At 40.6% G+C, this 20225-nt stretch overlaps 1 long non-coding RNA gene across 1 annotated transcript; it reads right to left on the reverse strand.

Annotated features, from left to right (window-relative positions):
• Positions 1 to 524: 524 nt before the first annotated feature.
• On the reverse strand, positions 525 to 5934 carry LOC141440330 (uncharacterized). Its single transcript, XR_012452689.1, has 3 exons — positions 5794 to 5934; positions 2622 to 2697; positions 525 to 1983 (listed from the first exon to the last, which is right to left on the reverse strand). It is a non-coding gene; the product is annotated as an uncharacterized lncRNA (long non-coding RNA).
• Between the last annotated feature and the right edge of the window lie 14291 nt (positions 5935 to 20225).

Here is a 20225-nt window from a genome sequence, read left to right on the forward strand (position 1 = left end):
TTGCCTGACACATTCCTATTACTTACGGTCATGTACCTAGTGGGTATAGGAACCTTAAAAAGACGCTTATACTAACACATTCAAGCTAAGAAACTAAAGCATCGACCACAGTTGAGCTTAATCCATACTAATATTATAAATGCAAAAGTGTGTGTATGTTTGTCCGTCTTTCACCTCAAAACGGAGCGACGGATCGACGTGATTTTGGCATACAGATAGTTTGCCAGAGAGTGACAGAGGCTACTTTTTGTATGGGAAAAATGCACAGTTCCCGAGTGAACAGCGCGCGATAACCGCATTCCACGCGGGCGAAGCCGCGGGCAAAAGCTAGTATACGCATAATTGCCAAGTTTCGTATCAATACAAAATAACATGACGGTGAAAATCAAGTCCGCGTAGGACGGAGTCGCGGGAAGCAGTTAGTGAACTTATAAATGGAACTTGCGCGGTCCCAAATCGGCCAGGCTTGCGAACGAAGCTGAAAATAATATATACAAGGACATGCTTTAATAAAATATACTAAATAATATGCCAGTGTTTATTAATTTTATACTCCATATAGATGAATAAATAGCTGTTAATAACATAACAATCATAATTAAATGATATGATGATGATGTTCAAAACATAACAATCCCCGAGTGGCGACCACGACCGGAAAGATGAAGCCTTGGCAGGCCTTCCACCAGGAGGACTGACGACATCGTGAGACTTGCGGGAAACCGGTGGATACAAGTGGCATGTTGTCGTTCATTGTGGCGTTAGGGGGAGACCTTCGTTCAGCAGTGGAAGTCTTCTGGCTGATGATAATGATGAACATTGCAATAATTTACAAATTTGTTTGAATACTCTGCGGTTTACCCTTCTTTGAAACATATGACTGTTCAATTTCTATCAGTGTTTTTTCCCTCGCATCTGGCATTATAAAGTAACATATTACAACTGTCACCAATACAATAACACCGCCTACAGTAAAGAGTTCATAGTTTTCCAAACAATATTGAACTATCATGTGAACCACAGTTATAAAAACAGTTAATAAGCTTACAAACTTTTGAGGAACTAGTTCAATAAGCAACGGTAAAGTAACAATTCGAGGACCATAATCAACTATTGCATCAAAAATAACTGCTAATATAGGATAATCCATATACTCAGGTATAATTATAAAAAAAAAATTACTTGCGAACAAGAAACCACAGGATAAAAGCAATACTTTTCTAGGCAGTGTAAAAGGAATTAAAACAGTTAATACACTAGCTGAGGCTGTCATGATTTTTATTACTAAAAATAAAATGAAATTTTCAAACCGTTCGGAAATTTCTCCAATGGATTTTATTACAAAGTGCTTATAGGTATAAATTGTATCGTGCGTAGTTACAGACATACACACGACCGATAATGTCATCAACATAGGAGCATATATCATTTTGGCAGAAACTGCTCTTGGTCTTTCTTCAGTTAGAGCTAAAAGCTCTTCGCGTGACTCCGATCCTCTGACCTCCACAAAAGCCTTTGCAGTGTCCTCGAACCTTTTTTTAGAAGCCAACCAATAAGGAGATTCTGGCCATCGGAATACAGACCATAATCCAAATACCCCCAAAATTACATTAAAATACTGCAAATAGCCACCAATATAATTTATGTTATTATCTGACAGCATTACCAGAGTTATCCAGAAGTACAGTTTTTGGATAGCTGAATTTGCTACAAGGAATAAAAATCTCAGTTTCGGGTCGCAATATTCACATAGTATTATATACAATAATGCGTTAGCTGACCCTTGGACTGGTGCGTGGAGTATAAGGCATAACAATTCGTAGTTAAATAAAAAATATTCATTTTCCAACAAATAAATAAGAGAAGACAAGAGAGAGAGAATGAAGAGAGTCATGAAGAGAACTCGTCGACCTTTCCACTCTGTTAAGATCAGCATCAGAATGAGTCCTGCCCCTGGAAGAGCCATGAGTGAGTTATCTGAAACTGGAAAAAAAAGTGTTAACTCAGATTAAGATATCAAAACGATAGAATATACCGATAAAGATAAAGATAATTATATTTCTCAAACATGAGTTATTAAATTAAATAAGTTTTTACAAGCTTTTTTTCTGACTGTACCTACTTTTTGTTGACTGCACTGTATTGTCATCTAAACTATATTTGCATACTTCCGTCCTGTGGAGACGACCCTGACCGGACTACCAGGATGTCACTACACTACCACTGTCCCGTTATCTGTCTGTCTGTCTCTCCGTACTTAATCAAATCTTGCAAGTAAAATTCGACCGATTTCCGTGATAGTACAGTAATCTGGTAGTGACATCCTGGTAGTCTAGCCAGGGTCGTCTCCGCAGGACGGAAATGTACCTACCATCAGCCAAATATGTGGTCTACCACCCTAAAGTTGATTTGGCTTGAAATTTGGTATAAATGTAATTTAGGTGACAATACGGTACGCAAAAAAAGCTTGTATCAAAAAATATTTTTTTACCAAAAACTTATTCTTTTTGAGGCATGGAACCCAAATAAAAACTATTATAAATTGTGGTAGAGGTAAGAGGAGGCTTTTGCCCAGATATGAGACATTTACTACTACTACATAAAAAAAATGTTGAACTTACAAGTATTTTCTCTGTAAATTGCAGTGCTGGTAGCCGTGACCAGGGTGAGGGCCAAAATAGTGACTAGGATCAGAGGCTGAAACAGAAATCAGAACTTAAAAACTCGTTACTCCAAATAACGAGTCAAGTTTGGATCTTGTTACTTATGCAGAGAATTCCGTGGTATAAACGAGTTTCTTACGAGTTCCCTTTAATTCTAAGGTTTTCATACTTGGTGTATAGCAGTAATATGTGTCTTTGTTTAATTTATATACCGATAGATGTCGCTGTACGGAAAATTATACCACCCTGAATCGCGCTGGCAAGATTTTTCCTGATTAATATATATAGGGTGTCAAAGTGAAATACATTGTCATTCGCCGAGCAACCGTTGTTTGATTTACATCAAGGACAGCGGTTGAACACTTGGAAAGATCAACTTTTTCTAGTACCTCGTTGCCATGGTTACGTACCCGGACAACGGACAGCTAGGTTAGCTGGAAGAGATCCCTTTTTAGGGATAAGCTCGCCTTTGTTCTCCTCTCTGTGTATTTGTATTTTTATTTTAATGTGCAATAAAGAGTTTACATACATACATACATACTCTTTAAAAACATGAGCTAGTAAATATTTTCTGCGGTTCAAATTTATCGAGAAATGATGATATCCACATTAGAACTAAGGTTACCTACATAGCCGGAAGAATTGCGAAACTGAAGTGGCAGTGGGCGGGGCACATTGCTCGCAGGACTGATGGCCGATGGGGTCAGAAGGTTCTCAAATGGCGGACCGGGAGACGAGCTGTCGGTAATCCTCCAACTAGATGGAGCGACGACCTGGTTAAGATCGCGGTGGATGCGGAAAGCACAAGACTGGTCTGAGTGGAGAGCCTTGGGGGAGCCCTATGGTCAGCAGTGGACTTCTTTTGGTTGACATGATGATAATGAAATTTATCGAGCGTAATATTTTGTAGTAACAAGCCTATTGTTTCATGGACTATCTCCTTAGCGCATTAGTAGCATATATTATAACAGTTTTAGAAACTCTGTGACGGTTGTCTTTTGGACAACGGGATAGAATAACAAACAAAAATAAGAGTTTATTGAGTATTTGACACTTTATTTAGTAAGTCGTTTAAAAGAAAAAAAGTGGGAAATATTTTTTTTACCATTTTTTACTTCCCTTTGCCCAAAACTAGACCTGTGCGAAGCCATGGAACTGATCATAATTATAACTTCGTTATCTATCAGTCACGTTTTTTTTTTTTCAGGAAAGTGTTGGAATCCCATGGAAACAATTAAACCCATGGAATTATTCTTATACTAAATATAAATGAGGTCAATGTTTGCAAACATTTAACGTTGTGGCTGTATAGATATTTATGCCCTCAATTATATACCGATACAGAAACATAACCTGCTTGGGTCGTCTCGATGTTATCTCGTTACTCGTATTAATATCATAACTGGCGCCCATTTCTATCACTAGCAAAAACAACTTGATATTTCTACAATTAAATAAAAAGTGTATTTGTAATATATTAAATTAAACGTCGCAATTAATTAATGGATTTTATTTCCTTAGGACACAATTACAAAGCACGTATATAAACCGCCATCTTGCAAGAGAGAGAGCCAGAGCATCGGGAGAGAGCGGAACAGCAAACATAAGGGTTACATATTTGAATATCGAAAATTAAAATATCTACGGGTAAAATGTAGATGTTCAAAATATCGAAAATTAAAATATCGACTGTATCAAAATATCGAAAACTAAAATAACGAAACTTTATATTGTCGAATGATTAGTAATCTACGTCCAATATATCGAAAATATATTTATCTACAAAAGTGACATCGAAAGATATAAATATTGAAGTCCAAAATATCGAAGTACAAAGTATCGAATATCCTATGTATGAAAATCACGTGACAGTGTTGACGGAGCTCCGCTTCGCAGAGCTCCTGTTCCACTCACTTGAGGCACTTCGCGTCTTGACGCAATACTAACCTAACCTAACTTATTGAACATAAATTACCAAAAATATTTGGTTCGGTTAGGTTAGAACTGTGACCACAACAACGCACGAGCCGAGCGAGCGAAGCGAGCATACCGCGGCAGCGGCCGGCGAGTGCTAAAAATGACTAGATTATGTAAAATAAATGCTATTAAGAGAAAGACGAATAAATAAAGCAGATTTGTATGTACGACATTTTAATTTTCGACATTCAAATATGTTGGCATTTATAACTTAGATATATTAGCTATCGATATTTTTACTCATTCGATATTTTAATCAATCGACATTTCAATCTTAGACTTTTTGACCATAGGTATAACAACTTTCGATATTGTGATACAATCGATAATTTAATTTCCGATATTTTGAACATCGACATTTTAACCGTAGGTATTTTAACTTTCCATATTCAAATATGTAACCAACATAAGTTCTACTACACTCTATCACAGTATTCATGACTAGATAAAATTATTTTGCGTGGCACTCAACTCACGGTCAAATTAATAATGAGCCAAGTACACAAATTCAGCTGTAGTTTAGTGTAGGTACCTAAATATTACAATTGTGGTTATAAATACTCGTTTGATGTGGACTAATAATAATAAAAAACAGCTTTTTCCTCGTGGCCAAACCATGTCAAATCAGTTTGACCACGAAGAAAAGGCGACTGGGCAAGTGCGAATCCAACTGGCGTAGAGGCTTACGTAGTTTTCTCCTCCGTGTGTAGTTCTCATTGCTGAAGGTTTTCATCATCATCATCATCAGATCAGATCAGATCATTTTCCCAAAAAAAGTGATTTAAAGACAAATATACGATCTCAATATAAGTATGGCATATGCACTGTCCGACCCTCTAGCTATATACTCAAAAAGAGCACTTATGTAAATGGAATAAAAGTTTATAATCACTTACCTGAATATTTAAAATCATTAGATGGTGCACAATTCAAAAATAATCCTCCGAAAAATCGGAAACACGAAAAAAAGGATCGTAGAAAGTAAATCTATGTTACCTTAAATTTAACGCGAGCCAAGCCGCGGGCAAAAGCTAGTAAGTAATTATATGAAACCAAATCAAACCTTCATACAAAATTTTTGGTGGTGAAGAAAAGTGCCTCTTGTAAAATTTGATCTGATTGAGTTGACACTTACGCCGACGAAGGAACATACCTGCTTGGGTCGCTGCGATGTCCTGTTACTTGTGTTAATATCATTATTCTCACTCATTTTTATCACTCGCAGCTTCCAGTAAAAAGAGCCTTTAGAACAAAATATACCTGTTTAAGCGTTATACTCCGTCCACGCTCAGTAAAATATTGAACTAATATACCTACTAAATGCGCTAAATTAGAATAATTGTGTTGATTAGCAATGAAACAGTACTAGTGTTAAAATTTCGCTTTTGTTTTGTCAATGTCGTAATCCTCATTGAAGCTGAGGCCTTTTTACACCATTTAATTTTATAACTGAAGAACGGCTGGACTAAATTTATGATTTTTGTGTTTTTGGATTTGTCTTCGTCAGGATAATAAGTATTAAACCATCATCCCCAGCCTATATACGTCCCACTGCTGAGCACAGGCCTCCTCTCAGAACTAGAGGGCTTGGGCCATAGTCCCCACGCGGGCCCAGTGCGGATTGGGAACTTCACACGCACCATTGAATTGCTTCGCAGGTTTGTGCAGGTTTCCTCACGATGTTTTCCTTCAACGCAAAGCTCGTGGTAAATTTCAAATGTAATTCCGCACATGAATTTCTAAAAACTCAGAGGTGCGAGCCGGGGTTTGAACCCACGACCCTCTGCTTGAGAGGCGATAGGTCAAACCACTAGGCCACCACGGCTCAGTAACAAGGCTAAGTATTAAAAACATTTAAAAATTGTCAAAAAATAAAAGAAAAGAAAAAACATTTTCCCATGCAAAATGTTCATGGGTTTTGTAACTGTCAAACATTTAGTTCATCCTGGCGATACGGTAAAATCTTCCCTCAAATTAAAGAACAGATTGAAATAAATTGAAACCCGTTGTTGGTATGTTATCATAATTTTAATGTAGTGTTTTTTCGGGCAGGACAAGGTCTTCCAGGTCCGCTAGTTTGTTACTAAGGGCCTGTTTCACCACTTGTCGACTAACTTTAAGGAGTCTAGGGCTTTTTATTTATTTATTCGACTGGATTGAAAACGAGCAAGTGGGTCTCCTGATGGTAAGAGATCACCACCGCCCATAAATATCTGCAACACCAGGGTATTGCAGACGCGTTGCCAACCTAGAGGCCTAAGATGGGGTACCTCAAGTGTCAGTAATTTCACCGGTTGTCTTACTCTCCACGCCGAAACACAACAGTGCAAGCACTGCTGCTTCACGGCAGGATTAGCGAGCAAGACCACCTATTCCACCTATTTTCTATTTTACCCCTTTACCAATACTCCTAGATCTGAAAAGAACTTATTGTCAAAATACCTAAATCACAGAATACCTAACTTTTTTTCTCGAAACACCATGTTCTTAATATGACCGAATTTTAAAATGTGTTAGTTTCATAATGGACAAACTTCACAACACCTTTATCGCAGAACACCAGTCAGCCAGTCATCATTATGACATTTGTTCATTTTAGGATGACACAATTTGATATTTATGTATTATGAGCTCCTGGCAATTTGAAATTTAGTGAAATTAGTTAATTAGTCATAATTCCGTAGACAGGGGCGCCTTGTTGACTCAAATAAAAGACAAAATTCCTCTGGTATATAAGTTTCTTTGGCAGTGTTATAGTTCTCCTTCCAAATTATCATACAAAAACGAAGTTCTGGCTTCTTCTGTAGGTTGTCAACAAGGCGACCCGCTCGGTCCAGCAATTTTCAGCCTCGCTATACATTCCATCATTAAGGATCTAAATTCAAAATTAAATGTATGGTATTTAGATGACGGGACCCTCGGCGGAGAAGCGATTTCTGTCCTCGAAGATTTAAGAAAAATTAACATCGACATGGAATAAATTGGCCTATCGCTAAATTTTTCCAAGTGCGAACTTTTTATCACCGATTCATGTCCAGACAAGGAAAATACAATCGACCTTTTTAGGCAAATCGCCCCGGGTATCAAAATTATAAACAAAGATTCGCTTCACCTCCTTGGTTGTCCCGTCTTAGATCAATCATTTGAAAACTTCGTCGACGCAAAAATTAAAATCTCAAAGCAACATCGCACCGTTTGGCCAAAATTAATCTTCATTCAGCCTATTCAATCATTAAGCATTGTCTTTTTGTCCCAAAATTTACATATATACTTCGCGGAACCCATTTTGGAAATATCCCACTTTGACTTCAAAATTAGATAAATTAGTCGTAGAAACACTCACTTCAGTCTTCAATATTCCTTTTGACGATAGATCTTGGACCCAGGCTACCCTACCCATTAGGTTCGGCGGCCTTGGAATCCGTAAAATTTCTTGTGTTGCTCTACCTGCGTTCTTGTCCTCGGTGCATGGTGCACAAAGCCTTATAGCGAAAATATTAGATCCATCCATTGGATCTGTGGAGGCTGCACACTGCTCCGAGGCCATGAACGTTTGGTCCATAACCTGTCCCGACACGGACCCGCCTGCCAATCCCTGCTCGCAGAGGCAATGGGACGAGCCGCTCTGTCAACTAGTACGGAAAAACCTTTTAGATACGTCAACTAGTTCGGCAGACCGTGCTCGTCTCCTTGCGACTGCGGAGTGGGAATCAGGTCTGTGGCTGCAGGCGCTACCTTCTCCAAACATAGGTACTTTTTTTAGACAACACCACCTTTCGCCTGGCAGCTAGCTTACGTTTTGGGGCATCAATAAATCAGCCACATCGTTGTCAATGCGGTGCCATGGTGGACATACTGGGTCACCATGGCCTCTCATGTGTCCGGAGCGCATGTAGGATCTCCCGCCACGCCAGTATTAACGACATCATCCGTCGGGCCCTTGTCAGTGCGAGAGTTCCGGCAGTCCTCGAGCCCAGCGGGCTGGCCAGAGACGACTACATGTTTGCGGCATTTGGTGTTGGAACCTTGGGGCCTTGGGGGCCAAGTGCGCGTCGGCTGTATAAAGATTTGTCGACGCGCCTAATAGAGGCCTCGGGCGACCAGAGGGCTGGCCACTATTTCGCACAGCGTATAAGTATCGTTATACAACGAGGAAATACGGCCAGCCTTCTGGGCACCTTACTCATTGACGGCGATTTAGGCCAAATTTTCTATCTATAGTTTAATTATGTTTTATTATGTTTGTTTTTAACAATAAATCTATTTTGTGTCAAAAAAAAAATTGTCATAATGAAAATTATATGGAATAAGCCCTACTCACTTTGAGTGACAGATATCCCCAGATCAGTGTCAGATATAGTGATGCCTTCTCTGTTTGTTTTGTCCGAATAAACAAAGACGGCATTTTTTATCTGACACTCAAAGTTAGTCGACAAGGTGTTGAAACAGGCCCTAAAAGTGGGCTCCACCAATTAGGGCTACCGTTTTCGCGCTCACTAGTTGGACACTTGTCGATCCGCAAAGGTGACTACATCATCATCATCATCATCCCAGCCTATAAACGTCCCACTGCTGGGCACAGGCCTCCTCTCAGAACAAGAGGGCTTGGGCCGTAGTTCCCACGCGGGCGCAATGCGGATTGGGAACTTCGCACGCACCATTGAATTGCTTCGCAGGCTTGTGCAGGTTTCCTCACGATGTTTTCCTTCACCGCGAAGCTCGTGGTAAATTTCAAATGTAATTCCGCACATGAATTTCTAAAAACTCAGAGGTGCGAGCCGGGGTTTGAACCCACGACCCTCTGCTTGAGAGGCGATAGGTCAAACCAAAGGTGACTACACTTTATATCATTAAGGTTGAAACAACCTCGCGACAAGAAAGTCGTTGCCCTCCATTATTCAGATTGCTGCAATCTCCCAGATACCTAATTGCATGAATAATTCCCGGCATTAACAAACATCGAGAGTTGTCCGTAATCCCTGCTGGGCCGCAGATTCCCTTAACTTTGCCTAAACGTCAGTTTTGCTAGAATTATTCAGCGAGCTACGTTATGGAAGGGGAGGATGTGGTTAAGGAACGGAGGAGCGATTTTATGATGTCAAAAAGTTAACTTAAAAATAACTTTAAAAAGTTGACAATTAAAAGTTAAAAGAAATATCCAAAAACCACATAAGCCATTTTCATTTTTAGTTTTGTAACTCGCAACAAAACGTAATCTAACCAACTTAGTCATCTTTTTTTTCCTGAGGAAAATCCTTTATTATTGTCATCATCATCACCAATATTGTTTGGACGACACTGCAGGTACGGCCAACAAAAAGTAGACAGCAAAAAAACTTGTTGGTATTACAATTTTTTTTTTTTTAATAAATTTCACATTGTAGCTCCTTTTATGATAGACCAGCCTCCACCCTTACTTTCACCACCTGATATCTTAACGCCAAATTAACTCAAATGCTTCAATGTTTTAACAAATGAATGTTTTAGTTTCTGGAGCGAATTATATTTTACAAGTCGGTCTGGAGTTGATTTAAAATTCCCAGTTTTCACTTGATTCCTTGAAGAACTTCCAAAATGAACTATAAGCAATTACGGCAATTAGGTACTTTTTACAGCTCCACCACCTCCACACTGTAAGAAAACACAAATCACACAAGCACAAGTATCACCACCACACTACATTGGCGCGTTTCAAACTCAATCAGAGTTCATCACCAGAGCAACACCTGGTCTAACATCTGGTAGCACGGTGAACGTTTGTGTTGCTCTGATGATGAACTCTGGTTGTGTTCGAAACGCATCATGTGTGTGTTGTGTTCTTACAGCGTCAAGGTGGAGGGGCTGCATGAACATTTTGTTGCATAGACGTAGCTTTAGTAAGATCGCAGTTGAGCAAAGTATTTTTTTTTATTCGACTCGATGGCAAACGAAGTGGGTCTCCTGATGGTGAAAGATTACCAGGGGTATTGCAGATGCGTTGCCAACCTAGAGGCCTAATATGGAATACCTGAAGTGCCAGTAATTTCACCGGCTGTCTTACTCTCCACGCCGAAACTCAACAGTGCTAGCACAGCTGCTTCACGGCAGGATTAGCGAGCAAGATGGTGGAAGCAATCCCGGCGGACCTTGCACAAGGTCCTACCACCTGCAAATTCTTTACAGTTTGTGAATTGATCGTATCATACTTACTTCGGTTTTGAAAAGAACACTTTTGTTTCCTCCTCACTTGTCTTGTTTGAAGCATCAAAATTCAGCATTCTAGCGGAATTTACGACTTTCACGTCGAAACAACAGACGAAAGCCAGAGCTTCGAACATAATTCCCAATTGGAAATTTAATAACTCACGTGTTATTGGGCCGCCTGCATCACAGCGTAACAGACTAATGAAAACAGAAGTTCTACCAGCCAGAGCCAGATTGCATTAAAACTGCAACGTAACTGCAACTGCTGACTGCCCGTTCATACATTTCAATCGCAGCTAGTGTGCAGTTTTTCCGACTGCAATAAATGTATGTATGTATGTATGTAAACTCTTTATTGTACAAAAGAAAATTAACAAAATACAACTGACAAACTTTAGGATACTTGTACAAAGGCGGACTTATCCCTTTAAGGGATCTCTACCAGTCAACCTTTGAGTGGATGAGAGGAGAGGAGCAATACGTTAGGGTCCGACAAAGGGTGAATTTAAGAGTTAAAATAATGGAAGCTACTATACAGTGCTTTAAACAATATAATACATAAACTACAATATAAATAAATAAACTACTATATATATGACCATAATACATATAATATATAAGCATATTAAACAAAGGAATGTTCTGCTAAACTAAAAAAATAAACTGCTATTGGAGCTTTTATTTGTTTTACGTCGATTCGAGACCATGGATGAAACATGGATCCATCATGATACGCCAGAGACGAAAAACCAGTCAAAACAGTGGACTTTGATTTTTTTATTTGACTGGATGGCAAACGAGCAAATGGGTCTCCTGATGGTAAGAGATCACCACCGCCCATAAACATCTGCAACACCAGGGGTATTGCAGACGCGTTGCCAACCTAGAGGCCTAAGATGGGATACCTCACGTGCCAGTAATTTTACCGGCTGTCTTACTCTCCACGCCGAAACACAACAGTGCAAGCACTGCTGCTTCATGGCAGGATTAGCGAGCAAGATGGTGGTAGCAATCCAGGCGGACCTTGCACAAGGTCCTACCACCTGCACTCATATTCATTAGGTAGAAACCAGCACTCTGTTTTTTAACTCGATACCTACTCTTGTCTAATGGCTAATGTCAATCATCCGTGCCCAGAAAGTCCCGGGGTACGAGTTTGCTCATGACTGACGGTCTAGTCAAACTCCCCGCACCCCGCCATCCCCGCATTCAGAAAATAGTGGGGCGCATCTTCGTGGATGGCACGACCTTATTATACTATTGCACTAATACGGCTAGTTAAATAAAAAGTTGACTTAATCGTCCTCTCAATCCCCTCACCATATAAAAGTATACAGTAGTAACGTGACTGATGTATCTTACTGACAAATGTCCTTGAGAAACATAAAGAGGCATAAAGATTTTGTTTATTCCTATGGGGAGAGGTAGCCAATTTCTTATTTTCCCACATGAACAAAGCCACAGTACAAAGCAAAATAAATACTAGGTAAGGTAGTAACGTAATATTACACGCGTTCTATGGAAAATTGTACGGATTGAACCGTTATTTGTTAGTAACAATCAAGTTAAGTCTACCCTAAGGGCTCGAGACAAATTGCCCAAAATTATTGTTTCTCTGTCTTTGTTTCACTCTTTGAAGTCAAAGTTAGTAGTGGTAATGGATAGGGATCCTTTCTTACTACTCACGGCGAACCTTGATCTCTGACACTGACAGTGACAGCTCATTAGCTCCACTTTTATATAAACTTGTAATGGAGTCCTGTTACGCGAAATTGTTTAAAAGCAATGCATGGAAGTCTAGCACGTCATAATTTGTAGAATTGAAACTCAAACTCAAACTCACAACATTTATTGACAAGAAAAACACACTACATCACAACAAAAACACAGTAAAAACATAAATAGGAGAAGAGAGGAAAATAAGAGATATTGTGCTGTAGTGTGATGCCAAAAGGACTCAGCAATCAGAATTATAATATTTTAAAAAATATTATTTGTAATTAATGAAAATAAGCTCATCCAAACTTACGCGCGTGACGTAGGTATTGCAAAAGTTACTTCGTTAGGCTGGATCGACTAAGGATCGAAGGGCATTGATGACTATACAGCAGGATGTAAGGATGTATCATAATCTGATAGTGAAATGTTATCTGTCTGACTTTCGGAGTTCGATTCCGAGCTGCAATGATGTGTGTAATGAATTTATATAAAGAACTCAACTATAAAATATAAGAATTTGAGAAATATTACCAGTGCAAAGTGCAACCATCTTATTTATTAAAATAATTTATGTTAAATAAATAGCCGTGGTGGCAGAGTCATACTAGATTTTGAATAAGACAAAATCTAGTATGACAGTTCATTACTTAGACAGGCGATGGGATAACCGTAACCCACATATTTATTTCTGGTTTAAAGGAAGATCTCCGACTTTCATAAATACATTTTTTACAAGGCGTTCAATACGGTTGCAACAGCATATAAAGTACGTATTAAGACACGCTGGTTCTTCGGGGCCTGGTAAAGGGTTAAAGTATCGCGTTGTGACTAAATCATGTTTTTTAGTCGCTATTAGTTTTAGTCGCATTTCACCTCGATCATATTATATTAGTGCATTCAGGTGTAAACATCAATTAACGCGTCAAATTAATCAGAGTTCCAAGCAAACATCGATTGCGGTGAAATGCGTCTAGAGTAATATTACTACACGAAAAATGAGATACTACAAATTAATTGCTACTACGGCGGTAATCACTTACCGTCAGGTGAACCGCATGCTCGTTTACCAGCTATTTATAAAAAAAATGTAAAAAGCTACGCAAAAAATTGCGTCAAGTACAAAATTCTATTGAAATTTTAACCGTTCGAGGTGAAATGCGATTCCGTGAATCGCTACAAGGAATTTATGCTTTTGAGGTAAAGAACTAACAAATGTGCCGAATACATAATATCCTACCTAATATTAATAAATATCATGTGTCGCATATACATAGCTATCGTCCACGTGTCTAGCGGAGGAGCAATAATAATAATAATTTATTTATTTTCTTCACCACCACCGTTACAATTTTCTACATTGGTTCTTAGTTACTACATAAGGGAGTCAGACTCGTGTGGCAAAGACTGGTGCCCGAACTAGGATGAACCTGTGTGTCGGGTCACCAGGTCTCGGACCCTCAGATGTCTGCAGCTACAGTTTACAAAAATGTTGAAACACAAAAATTACTTATAAAAATGCAAAAATAAAGGTAAAGACTTAACACTAAAACTGAGATAGAATATATAATATAGGTGTGTGTGTGTGTGTGTGTGTGTGTGTGTGTGTGTGTGTGTGTGTGTGTGTGTGTGTGTGTGTGTGTGTGTGCGTGTGTGTGCGTGTGTGTGTGTGTGCGTGTGTGTGTGCGTGTGTGTGTGCGTGTGAGAGTGTGTTTTATGTACCGGTGATCGTTTTTTATGTAATTAATAATAATTAAATATTGAGTATTTTATACGATTGTAGTTTATTGACATGGACTCCGCAAAGTAACTTAACGCCTAAATCATTGAAATGTGTATTATAGTACGAGTACATTATTGTTTCCGTGAGTGCGGAAAGCGTCACCGTCGTGAACGCACTCACCTCTGAAAAAGATCTTCCGAAAGATAGAAACTAGTCGGACCGCTCCTGATTTAAAATCATGAGTTGAACCGTTAATTTATGTATTTTCCAAATATGCGTCACGTGAGCCTAAGTATTATTTTTGATCCTTGTAGAATCAATAAGTCTTCCTAATTTCGGAAGAAAATTTCCAATTTCTATCTAAGAATATCATCAAAACTGGTGGGAAAATATGTCACATCAGGTATATCTGTGTGTGTTGTGTGTGTTTGTATAGCCTGCGATGAAGATAACCGGTGTGCAAAGGCAGAGTAAGATAAAACAGAGGCAGAAAAAAAAACATAGTTTCAACGTAATTTTGCACCATTCTTTATACAACGTAAAACCCACGAAGGCCATGACCCGTAAAGATGTTATTTTTCGAAATCTTTATGAGACTTATCCAACAATTAACTAAAGGAATACTGATGCGTTTACAACTCAATCTGAGCTCATCTTCAGAGCAACACTAAACACTACCGTTCACCGGGACCACCGGTATGGTGGTAGTAATAGATGGGTTTGTGTGATTTGTGTGTGTTCTCGCAGTTTGGAGGTGGAGGAACTGCATAAACATAAATTTGTTGCACAAACGTAGCTAGTGTAGCACTTAACCTCTCTGTTTGCGTGCCAATAGTTGGCAAAATGTGTGCGACTACGTAATATGCTAAGAACCAATTTGTACCACATTTTATGCAAATAAAAACTTTGACTTTGACTTTGACTTTGACTTTAGCTATAATACGTATACGGTCACGGGTGAGCAAAGTAATTGTTTTTGTTCATTGATATGGACTTCCGCAAAGTAACACTGGATTCAATGACTAACATCCCGGAATTTCAATTCAACGGCTAGGTCGAATCGTTTGGTGCGCTCGAGCGCAATCATCGTAAGCTAGAAGACGTCATCAGTGGAACAAAGTCCCCCCACACAGAACAAATATGTGATCACACAGGAACCATGTCTAAATAAAGACAAGGAGTAAAGTTTTCATAGTAAAAATTGAAGTCAAAATAGGTATCTTCATTCAATTTAACCTAACAAACCATCTTGTGGAATCAACTTTCATCAGCGTTATGTTTCTAGACAATTATGACATCGAGTTTATGAATACTTATTTAAAAGCTGGCAATAGATCAGTGACTCCCCTTGAGATGTTTGTAGAACATGGGCGATGGGAATCATTTCCCATCAGACTACTTGTTTACCTCCCTCTCATATAAAAAAAAAACAAATACTTAGAAATGGGAAATGCTACCAGCATCTTTGGTATCAAATCATGCCGCAGGGTCCATTTTTATAGATTTTTTTTTTTTTTTTATTCGATTGGATGGAAAAAGAGCAAGTGGTCTCCTGATGGTATTATAGTGTTTTATAGATTTATTATATTTTATTAATGTAGTTTAGTTTATTTAATTTAATCTACCTTATAGTATTGGGAACTACTTAGAATAGATAAAAGGTGTGCGCCACTGCCGGCTGGCAGAAATGAGAAACTCAGGGTATAGGTTTTACTTGGAACAATATGAAAAGTTTATGGATTAAGTTTATGGATTAGAGCTACTAGATTAGTTAGCTAGTCACTAGGTTTAACACTATATAGTAACACGATGCCGCTTGCGGTGTGAGCGTCGTGTGTATGCGCGGGCGCGGAAGTGTCTCGCGCAGCTTCGCTACGGCGGCTTGGAAACGACTGGGCGCGGTCGGCACGGCGCGAAATAGAGCGGGGCGCGGGAGGTGAAGAGGGGCCGCGTATCATACGACGCACTACGCTGACACCACACTCACACTAGCAAGTAATCTTGCTGGTCGGCGCGCACGAGAGGCCCGCTCGGGCAAGACGCGACTAGGTACTGTAGGTACTTGGATACGGTTTGCTATATACTCCCCCTCTAGTTCAGGTATACGCCCCCGTTCCTGGACTAGCTGCACAGTATCCTTCTTCGGTCGTCCGCGCTTCTTGACGGGGTTAACCGGTTTAGGCGGAGTATCATCGTTACCAATGAACCGAGTCAAATCTTGAACATGGTACTTCCCTATAATCTCCTGAGGCAGCTCCATACGCGCAATGTTGTATGTCGTAGGGCTCACCTTCTTGGCGATGACGTACGGGCCATCGCGTCTCGGCATGAACTTTGAAGTGAGTGCCTTTGAACCTTTGCTCAACAGGTGCGATTTTAATAGTACCTTATCACCCACCTGAAAATCAACTGGACGACGCGACTGGTCGGCGTATTCTTTACCCTTATCCTGCTGCTTCTCGACTCGCTCTCTGACTGCCGATAAAGAGTTGAGGAATCGTCTTAAATAGGGTGTAATTTGTGGGACAAAGTTATTTTTGTCAAGTATGGCACGTTGGTCATGTGTTGCTTCCGAAGGTGACCGCATCTCCCTTCCGAATGTCAAATAAGCCGGCGTCGTACCTGTTGTACGGCACACGGCACTATTCAGAGCAAATCTTATCACTGGCAAGTTCTTGGGCCAGGTCTTATGGTCTCCTTCAACCAATCGTGCTAACTGTACCTTAAGGTCGCGGTTTTTTCTTTCTGCGGGGTTAGCTTCTGGATGGTACAATGGAACTAAGTTCTGTTTTACCCCCAGGACTGACATGCATTGACGCATGACTGCCGAAATGAACTGAACTCCATTATCAGAAATAACTCGGCGAGGTAACCCAAACCGCATAAAAAATTCCTCGATGAGGACACGTGCGCAGGCTTCAGCTGTAGCATCCTTAAGAGCATACAGCTCTACCCATCTCGTGGCCGTGTCTTCAACGAGCAATATCCACCGTTCACCTTCCTCTCCTTCCGGAAGTGGGCCGAATAAATCTACGGCCAACACCTCGTTACGTTGATTCATGACGGGCGTCTGGAGGAGACCTGGAGGTTTGTTATTTGTAGCTTTATATCTTTGGCAGTGAATGCAGGCTTTTACGTAGTCTGCTATTTTCCTACGCATTCCTGTAAAGAAATACAGCTGTGATACCTTCCGGTAAGTATTGTCAATTCCAGGATGCCCTGCTACTGCAGAGTCATGACATTGCTTCAAGATGTCTTCCTGTTGACCAGCTGGGACTACAAGTTGTGGTGATTCACTGTCCGAGTCAGGGTTATACCGGTACAACACTCCTTGATCCATCATATATCCTCGCTCCGTCCATCGCTGGACTGCGACTTCATCGGTGGCTTCGAGCTCCTTGACAATTTTCTCCAGTTCGGGATCTGCCAGCTGTTCCTGCCGCAACAGATCCGGTTTCTTCGCAGGTACGTCTATTATTACAGAGCAAATGCCGCATTGATCGCGGGTTTCTCCCGTGCAGATCGGCCTACTTAATGTATCGGCCACAACATTTGCCTTACCTGGAGTATATTGAAATTGTATATCAAATGACTGGAGTTTGAGTGCCCATCGCACTAACCGACCGGTTGGTGATTTTAAAGTCAACAGCCAGCGGAGTGGTTGGTGGTCACTTCCTATAATGACGGGTTGCCCGTCGAGGTAGGACCTGAAACGTTCAACTGCCCATACCACCGCCAGAGCTTCACGCTCGGTGGTAGAGTAGTTCCGTTCCGCTGAGGTAAGGAGTCGACTCGCGTACTCAATTGGTCTTTCCTGCTTTTCCTCCCCCTGAAGTAATACTGCCCCTAAAGCGTAATTACTAGCATCCGTTCGTAAAATAAAGGGCCGACTAAAATCAGCTTGGATCAAAATGGGGGCTGAAGTCAACAACCGCTTAAGTTCGTTGAAAGCTTGTGATTGAGCTGAGCCCCAAGTCCATGTTTGGTCCTTTCGTGTCAAACGTGTTAATGGTTCAGCCACTAGGGAAAAGTTAGGAATGAATTTCCTAAACCACGAGCACGTTTGAAGGAAAGTTCTCATATGCTTGAGATTGGCCGGTTCCTTCATTTCGAGTACAGCACTGACTTTATCATGGTCGATGGAGACGCCTTCCTGCGTGATTATGTGCCCAAGGTATTTTACTTTCTCCCTTGCGAAAACACATTTCTCTCTGTTAACATGGAGGTTGTATTCAGTCAGGCGCTCGAAAACTGCCTCGAGGTCTTTGAGATGCTGTTGAAACCCATCTGAGATTATTAGAAGGTCATCTAAGTAGGCCAATACGGTAACATCCTTTAAAGATGCGCAGGAGCGGAGGCGATCTATGAGCCGCTGGAATGTGGCCGGTGCGTTTTTGAGGCCAAAAGGCATGCGCTTGAAGCGATATATGCCGAGAGGAGATATAAAGGCTGTCTTATCTCTGTCTTCTTCTCGAACGCTAACCTGCCAGTATCCCGATCGAAGATCAAGCGTGCTCATGAAGCAGTTCCTTTTTGTTGATTGCAGCAGCTCATCAATCAGCGGCATGGGGTACGTGTCCGACCTGGTAATAGCGTTTAGGCGTCTGTAATCTACGCAGAACCTGACGCCGCCACGAGCTTTTGGTACCATCAACGCCGGCGCGCACCATGCGGACTCGCACTCTTCAATTATATCTTCTTGCAGCATTTTGTCGATTTCTTTTCTCATCACCTCTTTTTTCGCAGGATTCAGACGGTATGGAGGCACTGCTATAGGTGGGTGCTCACCCGTGTCTATACGGTGCTCAGCGAAAGGCGTAGGAGCTCCCCCTGGACGAAAAATGTGCACGTGCCTGACGAGGATCTGGGCGAGTTCGTCTCGTTCTGCTGACTCCAGTTGAGAACCCTCGTCGTCCCGAAGAACGTCTGTGGAGGCACAAGCGGTGCCACGCGAAGTTGGTTCGAAAAATAGCGTATGTTGAACGCGATGATTATCGTCGAAATACCATACTTCTTTGGAGAAATTAATAACGACACCCATAGCCCTAAGAAAATCTATACCGAGTAACGTTTCGTTGTTGTCGGACTCGGGGAAAATTAAAAATGGTATTTTATGATAATTTGTTCCAACCGCACCTGTAAAGTGGTAGTGAGAACGTTCATCTCACGTACGTGGCCATCGGCAAGTTTAATTTCCCTCGTCGAAGGCGTGAGCGGGTGGCCTTTACGTAGAAGGAGAGCATATAGCGTGTGACCGGCAATACAGTGTTTCGCGGCAGTATCAATTAAAGCTGTACCATTTACTCCCAAAATCTCGATTTTGAAAATGGGACGTAAGTCGCGACGCTTGACGGGCCTATCGCCGACGCTACATGCCAACAAGTTGTCATCGTCCTTAATACGTACATAATTATCATCATCACAACATAATAAATTAACATCAGCCGAATTTTGTGAAAAATCTGACGTATTACATTTTCTTTGAGGGCAGGTCGTTATAACATCATCGATTTTATGATCTAGAAATATTTTACCATTAGATGTAAAATCGGACTTAATACACTTTTGTGAAAAAACATAATTTTGGGTGTCAACATTTTGTGAAAAATCGGACTTATCACACTTCACCTGCGGGCGGGTCATCGTAGGGTCATTAAAATTGCGGACACGAAATGTATAACAATTACATGCAAAATTAGACTTGTTGCACCTTTGCATTACATCGTTACAACAAGTACAACACGGAACGTTATGTGATAAGTCTGACTTACTGCACTTTGCCTGGGGACTCATGTGCGAAAGTGTTATGTCATTGGTTTTGTGACACTGAAATTGTTCACCATTAAATACAAAATCAGACGTGTCCTTTAAAATAGCATCATTATCAATACAAGAACACGTGCCCTTTGTTTGTGAAAAAATTGACATATTACCCTTTTCCTGTGGACGGGTATGAGTTACGT

Source organism: Choristoneura fumiferana, chromosome 22 (genome assembly GCF_025370935.1).
Source record: "Choristoneura fumiferana chromosome 22, NRCan_CFum_1, whole genome shotgun sequence".
In the NCBI taxonomy this organism is placed as follows: domain Eukaryota; kingdom Metazoa; phylum Arthropoda; class Insecta; order Lepidoptera; family Tortricidae; genus Choristoneura; species Choristoneura fumiferana.